At 47.7% G+C, this 13666-nt stretch overlaps 1 pseudogene; it reads right to left on the reverse strand.

The window, feature by feature from the left end:
• Window positions 1-13666, reverse strand: part of LOC119395944 (glutamate receptor ionotropic, kainate 2-like) — a 235584-nt pseudogene that overhangs the window by 6332 nt on the left and 215586 nt on the right.

The raw sequence follows: 13666 nt of genomic DNA on the forward strand, positions 1-13666 counted from the left end.
AAATAGTTGGGACACCGTTTTCAGCTTCGTTTTTTAACCTTCGCTTCTTAATTGACGGCCTCATAGTAACGCCAATTTACAAAAGATGGCGCTCGTGAAATACGCAGGGTGTCTCATCTTCCTGTCATTACCTGGCTTCTTACGCTGCATCCTATAACACGAGCCTCCTCAGATTAGCGACATCGATTATATGCTATGCAAACACGCTCTAAGCTCCATAGTGCTTTCCGCGAGTATTTTCTTCCAAGGGATTACGAAAAGGGTGTTGTTTTTACTGAAGCAATAAGAAACGCTCTATTGTGCCTTCGCTGCTTAAATGACAGGCTTAAAGCGACCTTTCTATAAGCCAGAGAAAACGCTTGGAAGTTGTCTTTTTAAGCACCAACAAACGAAAGGTGAGATGATTAGAGGCACAACGTCGGTGTGTACATTAAGGTTCTGTATTTCACCATAAAAGATTTTTCGCCAGCATAAACCTCATGCAAAGCTATATAATGCCTCATGACGGGCCTTCAGCACGTAGAAAGGAACACATCAAAATCTGACCACATTTTAAACAATATCTGAGGGGATTATGTCGGCTTTGCTAGTAAGCTTACAGTGAACTTCAGCTACGTGCCGAAATAGCCGACGTGACTCGACTCAATCTAATCAACTGAAACGTTAGCAGAACCACGTTGCCCGTCGCGCTGACTCGACGGCTGTGGCATTCTGCTGTAATACAGTAAGTCGAGGGGTTTCTTTGCGAGTCCCATTCAGAAGGGGGCCACTTGCGAAACATTCGTACACTTAGGCTTATATGCACACTGAAGGACACCATGCGGTGGAAAAATAACTTGAGACTTCCTACTACGACCTGTCTACAGTAGTCCAATGTTCGCTTCATAAAAAAAAAAATCCGCAATTTATTCAGGCGCCCTATGCAATCGTTCGCGTCATCAGTACACGCGCGCTAGGTTCTGCACTACGCATAGTAAAGTCCCTTCGACGCTACATCCTTAAGTTTTCACAATCGCATACTCGCAGCACAGCAGTCACTGCCGCTATTGAGCTCCAACTGAGAATCTGGAACTGCGCGCTGCGCTCTTAATGGCAGTCTTCGCTTGCTTCCCTCTCGAAAGAGGAACTATTCATCTCGCTCCGCGCCGGGACAATAGATAGCACGCGAATTTCCCCGGTAAGCGTGCAGCTACGGCCGCTTACACTGACCTTATGCAGTTCTGCAGTACCATGCACAGCATTGTGTTACCCGATGAAAGAAATTATATATATATATATATATATATATATATATATATATAATATATATATATATATATATGCATGCTGGCGCCCATTATCGCTCGTTCCTCTGTTTTATCCGCTCTTCCAAAATTCCTTTAAACGGTCTTTCAAGGACAAAAAAAAGAAGGGCCACTGTTTTGACAGCAACCCCGAAAGTGTTTCGTCATCAAACAAAATATAGGGTGATTGCTTTATATTTCAAAAAAAATTTTTTTTGCACGGTGGACCAACAAGTGCCCCGCCTGCGTATCTTTTTCAATGTTTAGGAATATGCTAGGTCCGCCGCGCTGGAGCAGTTGTTATGGGGCTCGACTGCTCACCTGAAAGTCGCAGGTTCGATTACGGCTGTGGCGGTCGCATTTAGATGGAGGAAAAAAATGGTAGAGGCCCGTGTATTGTGCAATCTCAGTGCACGTAAAGAACACCAGACGGTCGAAATTTCCGGAGCCCTCTACTACGGCGTCTCTCAATCATATCGTGGTTTTTGTACGTAAAATTCCGAATATTATTATTAGGAATCTGCCAGAGCATGTCTGTAGGTTCAGTGTGGCGTTCATCTATCGTCAGTCAGCATTATTCCTCTTTGAAGAGAATTACGCTACTCAAAGCTTCAGCAGCATGACGAGCGCGTGATATGATGCATAATGGTGACAGAATAACATGGCGGCCAGTCATACGTTAAAATTGCAAGTATTTCAAATGAAATGAAAGAGGCAATTAGGCCAGGGAAAGTATAGATGACGTTAATTGTCTTTAACTGCAGTGTAGTTATTGTGACGAAAATTGAAATGAATCGAAGTGGACGAAAAATCGCCCTATTTGACGCTGGGATCGGAACCCACAACCTTCGAATTATGCGCCCAATGCTCTACGAATTCAGCTACTACGGAAGGCGCTTCTTCGTCTACTTCATTGGGTGTTTCTGTGTATGGGAGTATTAGCTCTGGGAGTGTCCCTGGGAGGTGTTAGCCAGCACCACTCGTACAGTCCACGCACCGAGTGTGAAACACTTGTGCCTAACATATAAACGGGTGCCTCGGAAAAAATTCCCCTTCTTTCGCTAATATTATTACAGCAATACAGAAGCGATGAGACAAACTTGCTAAACGAAATAGTATTGGCACGAACATGAAGTGGCAAGATATGTAAACAGCAGCTCTCAATACGGAAAAGAAGTTAAAAGATGGCTTATAGTGATATTCCAAACAAATAAGGTGTAATGACACGTGTCAGAGCATATCTATACTGGCTAGAGCTTAAGCGCTGGCGAACGCTAAAGCGACAGACAAAGACGAATCCATAATCAGCTTTAGCGTTCTCGCCGGTATTCGTGACATTTCAAGGTGGCTAAATCCTCCACTGTTTTTATGAGGGAGTTTCGGCCAACGAAAGGACGATATCCCTCACGGCTTATTTAGTATAGTGGCGAAGGCAGTAAGTCGGACAACCAATGTTTGTTATTGAACGTTATAGGAAGAGGTGAGGCGATTGAGCTAGACATCGCCGCAAGCTAACCACTGCGTCATATAATGCATCCTCTGATGAGCGATTGATCGCCTGATTAAAACTTCATTACTCCTAGAAGAGGCGAACCGATCCGGAAGCCGGTTACGCTGCTTAGAGGACGTTGGCGGGGATCCCTTGGGATGCCGCGGCATCCAATGCGCATGAGATTATTCGGCGTTGTTGTGCCGAGGCGGTGGTATGCAGGACCGGACTTCGCCGTTTTCGGAACGGGGCGGGTTGTTCTCAGGTGATTATACACTTGTTGTGATCTGTCTCGATTGATAAATAGGCGTGGATTTATGAGCCTGAAGTTTAATTTGAAGTTAACTCTTGTCTGATCGTCTTCTTCCTTCCTGTCGTTGTTTAAATTGCGCTCCTTGTTCAAGTATCAACACCAACAAGCTCGCCCAAATTTCAGTTCCCCAAAGTTTAATGCGTTTAGCAACGAAGATAGGGCGTAAGGCTGAAGGTAATAGGAAAAGACGAGGAGAATGCGCGAGATCTCGCTGCAAACTATCATTTGCCTTGTAGAGCATCCTCTGTTGTGCGACATAGAGTGAACATACCGGGCGGCGTTGCGATGCCGTATCCCTTGTTGTCGAGCAGTCCTCCGATAGCCGTGAGGTTGCAGTCCCGCTCCACCTCGTACTCGATGGACGAGAACTCCATGAGGTAGGCGTAGTCGCCCCGTTTAACCCTCTCCACGCCCTTCTTGTTGCTCTTGGTGAACGCCGACGGCCTCACCGGCGTTCATCGTCGTCCACATCCGGCTTGATCAGCGGATTGTCCGAGTTCTGCGCCAAAGCGAGACGCGTTGCATGTGAGGAGCTTTCAGCGATAGGTGATTTTGCCCGGTTTGAGCACAGGGAAAAGAATGATCTTATTATCTAGCGCCGGCTCTATCGTGAGGCACAGTTTTCTCTGCCTCTGTGGAGAAAACGTGATCGCAGGAAACATTGATATTTGAAGCGCGTGATAGTCGGTGAACAATGAAGTCCTTATCGTGGAAGCAGCGTGTCGAGAGGACCTCAGGTAGACAAGCTTCTTCAAAAAAGTGTTGACTGATGGGTGAGGCTTCTGTTGTTTGGCTACTGTCCACTTACTGATACCTAATAATAATGTGCGTGCACGCCGTTCGCACTTAGGAATACTTATTGATGCAATTTCTACTTTGCTAGATTTACCTTCGGAGATACGAAGAGAACGAAGCAGAGCGAGCGCTAAAAAAGATATTTAAAATATTACCCTAATACTTACTTAAAGAAAACGTTCAAAACCTACTGGAGTCCCACTGAGAACTACAACTTCTTGACTTAGAGATGGTTAGTAAATACGAAGTCCGCAATTCTGTAACAGAATGGGCGATTGGTTCTTGCCGAACCCCTGTGGTACATACTGTGCCGAAAGGACACCGGACCACGGTGTTAGAAGTATTTAGGTGGACCGACGGCGCCTCCGGAAGCGGCGAACTTTTGTCCGCGGTTTGTGGCGTCCTTGTTCACAGGGCCCTAGATGGCGCCTCACTACTGTGGGCTCAAGAGCGGTATCAGCGTGGTCGCTTCGGAGCCCGCGACCGCCCCTCGAAATGAATAAAAAAACTGCGTTCGCGCTATAACGAGCGCAAAAATAAATAAAATAATTATACTTCGAATAAATCGAAATTTGGACGATACAGCCGCTACCTGTTGAATATGTTGAATTTGCCACCGCGAAGGTTGGCGGTGGCAAATTCAACATATGCTTTCCTCATTCGGACAATTAAAGATATGACAGTGACGTCACGCTGAAATATGACAAAAATTAGTTCTATTTGTAGAAGTATAGTTTAGATAGTTAGAAAAAATACCGCATTAGCCGTAGTATTACAACAGAAAATGCACAGTGTCTTTGCTGTCGCGAACATTCGAAGTAATTTGCGGTCGTTGATCGCGGATAAAAAAATGTGTCACGAATACGACTGTTTAGCTGGTCGTGCATAAATACTGAATTTTAGCGAATGCCAGCAGCTAAGTTTGAGGCACCGACGAAGGATATGAAAAAGCATCCTGGTTTGGCACTGCGAGAAGGGGAGACATTATGAATGGTGGATATATGTTTCCGATTCTTCTCTGTTGCCAACTGAGGAATATATTTCACTGTTTATGTCTCGCATAGTCACCCGAAGACAGCGTTACTACTTCGTCTTTCAAGGAACACGTCGATCGCGGTGTGCGGAGTCTTTACGAGCGTAGCCTGTCAACCGCGATGGTACACCGGTTACGGTACTCGGCTGCTGACCGAAGTTCCCTAGTTCGATCCCAGCCGCGGCGGTCGCATTTTGATGGAGGCGGCGTGCTAGAGACCCGTGTACTCTACGATGTCAGTGCATGTTAAATAACACCACATTGCCGAAATTTGTGGAGCTCTGCTACGGCGTCCCTCATAATCATAACGTGGTTTCAGCACGTAAAACCCCATATATTCTCATTGTTAACAAGCGTAGCTTTCGCACAGAGAGAGAAAGACTGCAAACGCACGTAGGTGTTAAAAAAACGGGCCAACTCACGGCGTGGATGAACTCAAGACGATGAACTCAAAACGAACTCAATACTTCGTCGGCACGGCGTCATTAGCCAGAGCCGCCTTTCGTGATGTGCTCACAAGAACGTGCCCTTTGTACACTGCTTCCCACGTCTTCGTTATGTACCTCGGCTCGAAGTGCTTCTCGCACACGTAATCAGTCGACTGCAGCACGCGGTCCTTGCGCGGAATCGCATGGCGCCAAACATTCAGGCGTTCCGCATCTCAGGGTGCAGAAAAATCGACTTTTCAGTGCAGGTCTTGTACACAGAGTTGCACCGCGGCACAAAACACTTTTTGCCCATTTCACGGCTTTCTCACTCGAATAGCATGACCTGCCATCGCACAACAAGAATTAAACGAGGAAGCAATGTGGCCACAACTGCTTCGTCACCGTGGCTTGGTCGGAAGAGAGGCCGGCGCGCGCCGCTGTGAGCCTCTTGACTGCTCCTGCCACCTCGCGGCGTGACGGCGCGGAGGAACCGAAGTTCGACGCAGCGAGCGCACGGCGCCGGTGCTGCGTCGTTCCACCTGTACTTCTAACACCGTGCACCGGACCATGCATTCCGGATTCATAACACAGCGCTGTACACAACTTCGAAAGGAAGCACACGTCGATACTGCGTACTCGCCTCAAAGAAGCGATACGTCGATCCGCCGTCGAGACACCCGTAAGATATCTTTGTCTGCTTGGCGAGGTCGTTGGCGTTCTCAATGGGCGACGTCATGCGCTGCGCCGTCAAGAGGCCGCCAAGTTTGCAGTGTACGACGAGATCATGATGAGAGAGAAGAACCACCACATGCTCGACGCAATGCGCGTTGACGTAGCACTGCGAAAAGACACGCAAGCTTATAGCGTAGATACATCGCAGTAAGACTGGTCTTTGTTACGAACAGTAACCTCAATTAACCTGAAAACCTTGTAGAAAGTGTCGAACTGATTTTTTTTTCAGGAGGAATTCGTGAATGGTCGAGCACTATAAGACGTTGTAGAGAGCGAGAAGTTGTGGGCTCAGACTCCTATGCCTACGTCTATAGATTAGGCAGACGTGTTAGAGCGCAGCTCTTTAGGCGCTCGTTCCAGCGCTGAGCGGTGTCGCCGTCGCCGTCTGTGGCGTAACCGATAGAGGTGAAAAAGTTACCGATAGACATGAAAAAAATAAATTAAGAAAAAAGAATGCCCAGCATTGAATGGGATTTGAACCCGGGCCCTCTGCATGGCAGTCGAATAATCTACCACAGAACGACGCTGGGGCTTGAAACTCATTTGCCATAAGACCCTATACAGGTGTCATGTCGGGCAAAAAATCGCGTTAACCTATGTAATTTAGCGTGGCAGAAGAGTGAAATAACAACCAGTCATCACACAATACTAATTGCGCAACGAGTGTGTGGTTTAGTGCTTCCCACCCACTGCAAAGTGCTCGGCCATAATTCTTCATCGTCATCAGCCGCATGCAGCATCAACAAAGTGCCCATAATACCTTACAGATGTGTAGCGGGTACCTCGCTTATCCGCAGAAAGACCAATAATGGCGTAGTGGGTGCTGCCCTACTTAAAAAAAATTATGATTTAGAGCATAGTCGATATCCTGCGCAAAGCAAAACTTCGAGCGCAGTTGGCCTTGCCCCAGCACGAAGCTGCGCTCAGAATTCACATTAGGCAGTATCGTAATCGTCGGTGAATTTTTTTCTATCCGAACTCGTGGTTCAGGAAACAGCGAATCGCATCTACCCTTAAAATGACCGGGCGGCAGCGCAACCCGCTCGATGCTATGGTTAGAAGCCGCAGGTCATGGGCGTTCTATAAGTTGTTTTACGAATGTGTTCAAGTTCTGCTAAGTTGTCCGATGAATGTTGCATTTTTGCATCTGTAGCAACTGAATGATCGGCACTAAAGCCGGCTCATAGGCGAGAAATTCGTTGGGTAGCTGCATACAACGTTTCATGGCCTTTGTAATTAGACTTCACTGTACACAAAACTGAAACAATTCGTTTAAAAGCCCATGATGGTGGCTTTCTTGAATCGAAAATGATATCGTGTATAGGCATTGTTGCTGCACTCTCTACGCACCTTTTAGAGTCGCGATATATGATTGGTGCGTTACTTTGAGAATCTCTTTTGTTAAAAACAATATGCTAGAGAATTCAATCATTCGAGCGTTATTTATAGGAAATAATGTTGGCGTGATAACGTCAGATAGCAAATATTAGCCTATATTAGCGCTTGTTTGCCCGTCTTTAGCAAATAGTCGATGTCATTTGCCATAATTTTGCAAACACTGTTCGTTAGGCATCGAAGTCCAGAGGGTTCCTGTAGTAAGACCTCCCGCATAGGGTACAAGCGGGACTAGCACCGCGATACCATTTCGCAAAATAAACTTTTATTACTCCTGCTTCACTGTTGGTTAGTGCTAACGAGTACTGGTAATGTGCAAGTAAATATTGTAGTTGAAGTCATGCGACTGTTAGACTGCACCGCCTTCGTTATCTGTCCATATTTTTTGTCATAAAGCATACACCTTTAGAGGATTCGGGTTGACGAGGTCAAGGAAGAGGCTGTCTTCAGAAAATGCGGCTTTTGGAGAATTCTGGGTGATACTCGTTTGCCCTAGGACTATCTTACATGGGCGTGATCTCCGATCCCTGCTGCATGATGGCGCCCGTTGTGAACCAGAAACTGTTGGGCAGGTTGAACTGGTTCACCAGGTCTCCTTCCTCTGGCACGCACGGGTGAGGGGACACCCACTCGTAGGGCGTGAAGCGGCCCATGATGAATATGAGCAGCGAGACGCCCAAGTAGCCGGTCAGCATGTACAGCCACACGTCGATGGAGAACGGGTGCAGGAAGGAGAACAGCGAAGGGTCACTCTTCTCCGTTTTCTTGAAGAGGATGCTGATGCCCGTGCTCATGAAGGGAATGGTGAAGTCCACCGCTGACTCGCGCTCGTACGTAATGGTCAGGTCCACGATGGCAGCGTCCGCTTTCTGCGCTTTGACAAATTGACGCGACCACTGTAAACCCGAACCACTCGGGCATCAACTAAGATTAAAATGTATGTTTTGGATACAAATTTTTTTATTGTACACACCTTTCTACCATGAGAACGTTGTCGTAACAGGAAACAGCGCTACGACGCGTTGCTTTCCGCACACAGAATTTGATAAACGACGCTGATCCGTAATCTCTTCATTTTAAGTGACCGGCAGCCAATAACTAACACACTAACGAGGCGAAACAGTGAGGCGTATGCATGCAGAGTCGAGGAATGCTTAGAAAGGTACCGTAATTAGCTAGTATATAACTGACAAATGCTGTATATATACAATTTCTGCTACGGCGGGCGGCGTACATTAAATCGTGAATTAAGTGCAGGAATTTGCTGAGAAATCGACACCAATTTACCAACTGATCTTACAATCACCTCCACCTTTGATTTTCGCTGTTCTCGGTGAATGTTATATAAAAAAATGTTTTTTTTGTCATTCTTGCGATAGCATACCCTGTCTAGTAGTTCTTTGATCATTCCGTTCCACTCGTTGTTGGCCTGCGGTTTCCCGTAGGCACCGTCGGGAGTCAGGTAGAACTCGTACTTGAACCCTATCTCTCTCGCCAGCATCTTGATGAGGTCGATGCAGTAGCCGTAGAAGCGATCATTGCCCGTCATATTGCTTCCTTCTGGGTGTAGCATTGTGTACGGCCGACTCTGTCGAAGTGGAGATAAAGAAAAACAGAGAATACAGTGTAAAGTACCGAAAGCTGAACGAGTTGGTAAGAATTCGTTAAGAAACGCAACGAACGAGGACACAAGGCAAACGAGGCTGCATTTGGTTGTTTCCTCTGCCTGAATTCTCTCCTACTTGTTTGTGTGCACTATGCCATAGGCGTGCGCAAAGGAGGAGGGGCAGGGGGGGCGGCCGCCCCCCCTAATCACCCAAGAGGGGGGTGGAAAATCTGTTCCGTACATTGACCCTTGTAGTCACCTAAGAGGGAGGACGCAAAAACTGCCCCATACATGGACTTAGTAGGCTGGGGGGGGGGGGCGCTGCGATGAACCTTCGCCCCCCCTAATGGGGAACTGCGCACGCCTATGCACTCTGCAATTTCATAACGAAGTGCACTCTGCAATGGCCTCGCTGTCAGTGGACACGGCACCCGCCCTGCAACCGTACACGCGTCCATAATACTACTGCGATCTGCAGGAACACCCGCAACCGCATCCAGAATTCCCGTTCTTGTAATACAATGAAAGGCGCACAAGCCCACGGTGAGCCGAAGGGCACATGCAACAAGTTTTTCGTATACTGTCGCACGCAAGCGCTCCGTAAGTGCTTCGACGCACAGCTGCCGAAAATGGTGTGCAATACAAACGTACTGCTTTCTATTCGCATCTGCGGGAACGCTTCCATGGGAAGGCAGCGGGGCGAGGAGCTGTCTTGCGTAATTTCTGTCGGCGCTTCGGGGTCCCGTTGTCTCCACAGCCACTATTTTTCGCAAATCTTTCGCGTTCGCCACGCTGGTACCGTTTTTTTCCCGATCAGCAGCCTAATCTCAGCACGTCGTTGAAAGCATTTCTATTTCTCTGCTGGGGAAAAAGTAAATGTAAGGGCGACGGCAATGTAGTGTAACCTTTGTGTTCGCTCTGATGAACACTAAATCCTTGGTGGAACAAACAATGAATGGTTGCGCAAAGTACGGTCGGAGATAAAAAGGGGAATTCAGTGACGCAGGCTTGCAGTAATGGAACACAGTAATGACATCCCCCGAAGGGGGCCCTCTTGGGTAACAATGACCTTGGCGATGCTGCTTTTCTGGGACGAAGGGGGTGGAAAATAAATGGGCAGTGCAAGACAACCAAGTAAGGGTGTGACGTAGTCTATACTTCTGAAGAACTTTTCTATCACTGGCTGATCTTCTTATTTTGTTGCTTCTTGTTTTGAGGTTCAAGAAGGACATTGACCTCTTGTCTTTGAGGAGAGTAGGACGTCTTTTTTTTTGTTTCAAGGAAATCGCGGTGTCTATGCGTGGTACCGGCCACTCCTCCTCTCTGCCGTGATCGCATTCTTTCTGATGCTTTTTCGCAACAACTTTGTTGCGAAGCTCCTAAACAGCTTCAGTGCCAAAAATGTCAGAAATATCATCATGTGAGCGCCGTGTGTGGAAAATCTACATGTTCCCGTTGTGGTGCACAACATTCTGCCGACAACTGTAAGGTTAAATCCTATATTTGTCCGAACTGCCAAGATCCCCACGACGCCTCATCAAGAGAGTGTCCGAAAATAAGGCTGGAAATTTCGCTTTCGAAGAAATTGGTGAGGGACCGTTCGACTCACCGAGAAGCGGTTGCTGTCGCCAGGCGACATCGTTCTCGTCGCAGACGCTCATCTAGAAAGTCTGCCTACAGTATCAAGCCTGCTATAAAGCCTCTTATGGTTGAATCGGCCTTGCCACCACCGCCGAACAGAAGGAACACGTGCAATGAGAATGCTGTACCTGAAAAGGAGGCTCTGGAAGATGCATGGTCACCACTTCTTAGGATAGCTCTTGCAGAAAAAAATTGGCCGCGTATCTGCGTGTTTCGCTGCAAATGTCGTCTAAAGACGATAGGAGAAGCGCTGCGTGAGATATGGACGCCATCTGGCAGTACGTCTGGAAACATGAGTGCTGTGTTGCGGGCTGGTAGTCCCGGCGCAGCAGCAGGCGAAGACCGGCGGTGACCAACGCGACCGGCGGCGACTCCAGCCAGCCCGAACACGCGGTTTGGCGCGAAGCGCTGAAGCAGAAGAAACGTCCGCACTCAACGAGTACTCTCCACACACTCTTTTATTTACACGTCGCCTGGGTAAAACAGGAATGCCAGAGCGGCGTCCAATGGCATTCGTACAGTGCAATGCAGAACCGAAACCGAAACACAATTAGCTCGTGCAGAGGGCATGGAGGAAGGCAAGTTTCAGCGCAGTCGTATTTTGAGCGCAGCTTAAGATAGGGTCTTTAGAATTACGTATGTATGCATTTTCAATTAAAGGAACACACCACCTAATACTTACCTAGTGATGTTGCTCCTCAGATATGCGTAATGTTTTCTTTTTGATCGACAATGTACACAAGTATGAACCTAGTCAGCCGTTCAACATGGCTGGCCCTTGGGCAAGTGGTTCAATTTTGGCCGAGTGGCTGAATCGAGTGACGTGCCGACAAACAGAACGACAGACCAAAATTTCTCCGTTTAGGTATCCCAAGAAAGACTTTAAAACTCGAACGCGCACCGGTAGCACCACGCTTCGCATCTCGCCTAGATGAGGTGACAGAGTGTGACCGTTAAATTTTGATAATGATCAAGTCTCTCATCGATGCCATTCGCACTCTTATAGGTAATACGAACACGCCTATAGCACGATGCGCAGTGCAAGTATTGGATGCCCTGAGTCCAATGCTTGCCAACTTTGCGTAGACGCAATGGCTCGTTCACTGCCTTTATTCCGAGATTAAGTGCGTAGTGCGACAGTTTTCCAGTGGAATGCCAATGGACCTAAATCACGGATGCCTTGTTTTCGCCAGTACGTTTTCGGCAACAGATTTCCTATATTAGTAATATGTGAACCAAATTTGTCAAAAGTGATAGTGCTTTCTGGCTACGAAGCCTTCACTTCATCGACTTGTTTTGAGCCCAGCAAAGTAATTGTGTATATCCGCACAGACCTAACGTACATTGCACCTTTGGTGCAACCCCATAACGGAAATCATTACGTGTGCCTCCGCGTTGAAAAAAAGGTAGCCTTCACGCTTATCGGCGCCTACATCTCACCATCTGCTCGGTTCGACGGTGAAAGACTGCATGACACCTTGACGGCGACACCTGGACCCTGGATTATCATTGATGATTTCAATGCTCATCACTTGCTTTGGAGTAGCACCAAAATTGATTCCAGAGGCCGGAAACATGCTGAATTCGCCTCACGCCGTGAACTTAACGCTATGAATGACGGTAGTTCAACGTATTTATGTGGTTCTAGATATAGCAGTTCCTTGGATCTGGCACTGGTGTGACGGGGATTCACTCAACAAGAGCGATGGTTCATTGATATTGAGACGCACGGCAGCGACCACATTCCCACGTATTTGAATGTCACAGGTTTTGCAACTTACTTTTCGTCAAGTTACAGAAAAGTTAATTGGACAATGCATCAGACAAAGGCGGAAGAGGCGTGCGATGAATAGCGTGCGGCCTCGAGGATGTACTTATAAATGTGATGGAAGCGGTTAAGTGCGCCTTTACGTACGTATCAAAGCGTACAGAATTCCATGTGGAACTTGACGTTTACGAATGATTCGTAGGCGGGGTGAGAGGAGGTACAGGCGCACTTATTGGATTCATAACCTCAGATACGCTCGACATCTACGAAAGAAAATCCAACGTCGAATGGACAAGCTGGAGGACCAACGGGGAAGAAATTTTGCGAATTCGATCCTCGCAAGCCTATGTCCCTCATATGGAGGATGGAGCGTGGCCTTGGCTCGACTACACAACGACATTCATTCAGCACATGGGCTCTCCATCAAGGCCGCCTGCAGGTTGACGTTGCCGAAGATTTCTGCATGACCATTGCGAACAATGTATTCGCCATGAGTGACGAAGTTCTCGGTGATGTTCCTGTAGCGCGCGTCCCCGAACTGAATGCGTTTTTCGTACTCGAGGAGCTGGATGCAGCTCTACTCTACCCACCTGCAGGCGTTCATCGTCACCTGGGTCGGACGGCATTACATACGCTGCTTTATGCCGTCTTGGAAGACGCGGCCAAGACCAACTACTGAAATGCTACGACTAGCCATCGAACGATGGCGTCGTTCCCGAAAGGTGGAAGTGCAGCCGCTTGGTACTGCTCCTCAAACCTGGAAAGTCGCCGCTTGATCTGGCATCATACCAACCCACTGCACTGTCCAGCTGCGTGGTAAAAGTAATGGAAAGAGTGGTTCTCACACGTGTCGAGTGGTACCCTGAGCGCGCCAATATATATCCAGAGGCTATGGCTGGTTTTTGAAGAGGCCGCTCTTCTATTGATAATGTCATCGACCTTCTAACGTCTGTGCAACAACAGAAATACCTCAAGTGCATCTCGGTTGCAATGCTCCTCGATGGGAAAGGTGCATATGACATCGTAACGCACGATGCCAGTCTTGGTGCATTGGTGAACATTGGAATCGGTGGAGAAATGTTTCGATGGATTTGAGGGGAACCTTGTTCGTGCATACTGCGGAAGGCCGCACCGTTAACCATTACACCACTGATGCCGTTCCACAAAGCGGGGTTCTTAGCCC

The sequence above is a fragment of the Rhipicephalus sanguineus genome, chromosome 6, assembly GCF_013339695.2.
Source record: "Rhipicephalus sanguineus isolate Rsan-2018 chromosome 6, BIME_Rsan_1.4, whole genome shotgun sequence".
Classification (NCBI taxonomy): Eukaryota; Metazoa; Arthropoda; class Arachnida; order Ixodida; family Ixodidae; genus Rhipicephalus; species Rhipicephalus sanguineus.